Here is a 5,062-nt window from a genome sequence, read left to right as displayed (position 1 = left end):
TCTCTCTTGGCCTAATCTACCTCTACAGTCTACAGTCGTGGAAGTAGTGACAGACTTCACGTTCCTGGGATCCCAGATCACCGCAGACTGTGACAGCAGCCATGAAATCAAAAGACGCCTGCTCCTTGGGAGGAAAGCGATGGCGAACCTAGACAGCATGATAAAAAGTAGAGACATCACCCTGCCAACAAAAGTCCACATGGTCAAAGCAATGGTATTCCCAGTAGTCATGTGTGGCTGCGAGAGTTGGACTATAAGGAAGGCCGAGCGCAGAAGAATAGATTCTTTTGAACTATGGTGCTGGAGAAGACTCTCGAGAGTCCCTTGGACTGCAAGAAGATCAAATCAGTCAATCCTAAAAGAAATCGACCCTGACTGTTCCCTGGAAGGCCAGATAATGAAACTGAAGCTCAAAGACTATGGCCACCCAATGAGAAGGGAGCCCTCACTGGAGAAGACCCTGATGCTGGGAAGGATTGAAGGTCAAAGAAGACGGGGACGGCAAAGGATGAGATGGTTAGACAGTGTCAAGATGCAACAGACATGAAGTTGAGCCAACTTCAGAGGATGGCGGAAGACCAGAAGGCCTGACGTGATCTGGTCCATGGGGTCGCGAAGAGTCGGACTCGACTGTGCGACTGAACAACAACAAACCTCACAGGACTGTTGTGAGGCTAAAATGGGAAACCGGAGAACCTTGAGCTCCTTGGAGGAATGCTGGGATAGAACCTTCACAGATATGCTGTTGTGGGGGGTGGGGGTTCAGGAGGCCCAGTCTTCCCCCATGGCTGTATAGAGTGGATCCACCAGATCCCTTGGCAGGGAAGGGTTGTTTCCCCTTTGGGGTCTTTCTCCATCTTTGTGTTGGAGCAGGTCAGCCTAGCTTTCTGTCACGTAAGCACTGAAGGGGAAAGGGGGCTGTCAGCCTTGCTTCCCACCAGCCACGGGGGCTCCAAGCCCAAGAAGTAAGAACATAACAGAAGCCGTGTTGGATTAGGCCAATGGCCCATCCAGTCCAACACTCTGTCACACAATGGGCAAAAGCCAGGGGCCATTAGGAGGTCCACCAGCAGGGGCCAGAACTCCAGAAGCCCTCCCACGGTTGCCCCCCAAGCACCAGGAATACAGAGCATCAGTTCCTCCTGGGGCCATGTTCACAGCCTCTTTATTCCTGGCTTTCCCAGCCAGGAAACTCACTATCTGGCCTGCCCCTCCCTGGCTCTCTCTTGGCTTGTGAGCCACCCAGAGAAACAAAGAGCTCCTTGCTCCTCGGGGGCACATGGCTCCTTCCAGGCGTCTTCCCATGTCTTTGTCTACTGCAGCTTTACACCAGCCAAGGAGCTCTGAGGTTTTTCTGGCTACAAGCCCTTGTTTCATACGGCCACTGCTCGGTGAAACTTCCTATAACTGAGAATCACTTTCAAATTCTATGTACTGAGCATTTCATTATAACAGTCTATGGAGACACTTATAAATGTAAATTATTAGAGAACAGCACAAAATTAATCATAAAATTAATATTGAGATTGATTAAGATTGGATGGCAGCTAAATTATAGTGTACAGTGTATTATGGTGCATAGTGAATTGTCAGGCTCCTTAGCAGGATCACACCACACACAAAGCCTTCTTGGAAAGAGAAGTGTTTTTATTTGTAGTCCATCACTAAAGAACGAGTATACAGCTTGTGTCAGGAATGACCTGCAATATGATGGTCACTGACTTATAGTACAATCAAACTCCCCGGAGCCAAAGCCAATGAGTAAATTTCGCGTGCGGGGGCTGAAGCTGGCAAGCGAGCTGCTGAGCGCCAAGCCATTAGGTTCCCAGGCCGGTTACTTTGCAGCTGGGAACAACAACAAGGTCAAAGCAAAGGAGATAACATCCAGAAGCTAGACAGGGCAGAGCTGAGAACGAAGAGGAGACAATGTACCCCTCCACATTCCAACTCCATGACAGGGCTACCTGACATGTATACTTGGTGGGGGTTATTTTTTCCTTTGGCTCTTTAAAAAACCTGCCTTAAATTCCAGGTAGTCTCAGGGACAGGTTTTTGCCCCCTTTCAACTCAATTCCTATACATGGCAAGCAAATAAAGAGAGAAGAGGATGGCAGAAGTTGATCCCTAAATGTGCTCAGAAAGGGCTTGCTCCAAGAGCAAAAAAGGCTGTCATTAGGTGCACAATTTCAGAGTTAGGGGCCGGCAGCAAATCATGAATTGTTAGCTGGTGAGGGCAAACCACCGAGGCGTGCCATTTATACTTTTGGAATCCAAATTCGGGGGAGGGGGGAGTTTTTGTGCTGAAGTTACAAAGTGACTCCAGACCTCCCTCCAGGCACCCACCCACGCACTCCCCCGGGGCTCTGCTGCACAGGCCCTTGCAAAACCAGGATAGATCACTGGATTACCAGGTCAGACAAAACACAGCAAGTTTAAACCTGCTGGGAATCTGGAGCATCCTCTGGGGAAACATCGATGGTGTTTTGAAAGCCATTTAACACAAGCCGATAATCTCTGAAAAGAACAGGAAATGGGGGTGAGGCTGTTCTCTGCTTCACTTGGCCAAAGAGCCATTACTGCTTCTGCACACTTTCGCCAAAAGGCGAGGGTCTGCTGGCATAACACTTTGACCTGACAGTAGGCAAGGGGTGGCCTGGCATTTGGGACCTCATTGACCAACAGGGGCGCACACAATGCTCCCTCTAAGCTGTGGACTCCTGTGAGCAAAATTCTACTTTGTGAGCTACTGGCATTAAAGTTGCGAGTGAGCGATTTGGCTGCTGCATGAATTAGCTTCCTCTGGAGCCATCCTTCCTGAGCGAAGGCAAAACTGTGTGAGCCAGAGGCTAAAAAACTGTGAACTAGCTCACACTAACTCAGCTCAGAGGGAACACTGGGCGCACCACGCACCACAAGGCCCTGTGCCAAAGCAACAGGATGAACTCCGAATCCCAAACCCTCTTCCTGCCTTCATTCTTCTCTGCTGAGAACAGGACCTGCATTGCCAACAGACTACCCGTTTCTTGGAGAAGAAGTCTTTGCAAGACTGATTCTGCCCAGAACCTCCACTGGGCAGGATCCACAACAAACAAATTTATAGACCGCCCTCCACCAGAGGGCTCAGGGAGGTGCATCATATTGTTATGTACGCGGACCGCCAGCAGGGGTCCGCGGCTACAGGCAGGAGCTTAGCTCCTCAAGACAATAGGAACTGAGGATCCTAGTTCCCCCAGCACGGACCAATAGGAACTATGGAGGGAAATTCAACCCCCCCCCAATGGGACTGTGGGTGTGCTGTGTGGGTGTGTATATCGTTGGCCTTGCAGGGCCGTTTTGCAGTTCGATGTTAAGTACAATAAATGTGTGCAATCCCGCCTCGAGCATCGCTGCCCCGGCGCCGCTCGCTCGGGGGTGGGAGAATGGGCCTGCCTCCCCCAGTACTTTTCAGTAGCGACACAGAATAGACTAAAGATCTACAATAAACAGTAAAATTAGTAAAAATACAAATGACCCATACAACCATCGCATTCTCCAGATAAATTGATGGCATACAAAACTCCTCTCCCTCCATAGGGTGAATCGTGGACCTGGCATGGTGAAGGCCTGGGCAGAATCCGAATAAAAACCATGGTTGTCCTCAACCATAGGCCTGGCAGAATATCCGTTTTACTTGCTCTGGGGAAGAAGAAGAGATTGGATTTATACCCAACCCTTCACTGGGAGCCACGTCACTTTTTATAAGGGCCAAAGGAGCAGGGAAATGATTTTTTGCCCAAAGCCCCCAGTGATGCCACCTGCCTGAAGGCTCCGAGGGCGCAGGAGAGCCGCCGAGCGACCTTCCTTTTTGGCCAGTGGGTGACCTTGTGCACCTCCACCAGCTGCAGCCCAGCGGAACTTCTCATGGGACGACGCCTCACCACACGTCTGGACCTGATGCACCCTGACCACGCGGTGGAGCATCATGCGGCCCCCGAATACCAAGTGGCACCCCGGGGGTTCTTCCCAGGCGACTCCGTCTACACCCGGAACTTCTCCAGCGGCCCCACCTGGATTCCGGCCAAGGTTCTCCGAGTCACTGGCCCTCTGTCTTATGAAGTGTCTAGCGACGGTGTCCAGAAAATACGGAGGCACATCGATCAGTTCCGCTGTCGTCTTCTCCGTGGAGCCAAGCCTTCCCTCAACGACCCCGGATGAAGACAACGCGGAGTTGCCAGCTCTACCGGAGCCGGAGGCCAAGCATGGTGTCCCAGTGACCAACCCGCCGCCAACGAAACCCCAGGTGGACTGGTGGGTGCCACACCAGAACAGGTAACAACTGACGGGCCCAAGGTCGTGCCGACATTACCACTGCCCCCGGGCCCCGTGGCTGTTGCATCGGGACCAGAGACAGAAGCCACAGTCCCGCCAACGGAACCACGTGGCTTGAACCGTGAGCGACGCAGACCGACCTATCTAAGGGACTATGATTGCTGGGAAGTCTGAACTTTGGGGGGAGGAGTGTTGTGTACTGAGCCTAACCTGTCCGACCCAGCTTGGAGTCACAGAACAATAGACTGCTAGGATCCTGGGACGAACCTATCCCCCAGGAGTGCCCCTGTAAATAACCTATCACAGGTAGTGGGCAATGCTCCCTCTAAGGTGTGGAGTCTTGTGAGCAAAAATTCTACTTTGTGAGCTGTTGGCATTAAGGTGGTGAGCGAGCGTTTTGGCTGCTGCCTAAATGAGTTTGCTCTGGGGCCATCCTTCCTGAGCGAAGACAAAAATGTGTGGGCCGGAGGCTAAAAAACTGTGAGCTGGCTCACACTGGCTCAGCTTAGAGGGAACACTGGTAGTGTGTGTGTGTGGGGGGGGATGTGTGGTGCTGGGTGCGAATTTAAGCAGGGCTTCGGTCCTGCTAGTTTGTCCTTAGTTCGAGCTGTTTCCACAATAAAGCATGAGCTGATCACTAGCGCGTGTTGAACCCAGTATATTTCAGGATGCCTCTCCCACAACAACCCCGCCGGGGGGGGGGGCAGGCCGGCCCATTCTCCCCCCCCCGAGCGAGCGGGTTTCGGCCCGGAGG

The sequence above is a fragment of the Gekko japonicus genome, unplaced genomic scaffold, assembly GCF_001447785.1.
Source record: "Gekko japonicus isolate JY-2015 unplaced genomic scaffold, Gekko_japonicus_V1.1 scaffold386, whole genome shotgun sequence".
NCBI classification, from domain to species: domain Eukaryota; kingdom Metazoa; phylum Chordata; class Lepidosauria; order Squamata; family Gekkonidae; genus Gekko; species Gekko japonicus.
Note: the sequence above shows the minus strand (reverse complement) of the source record.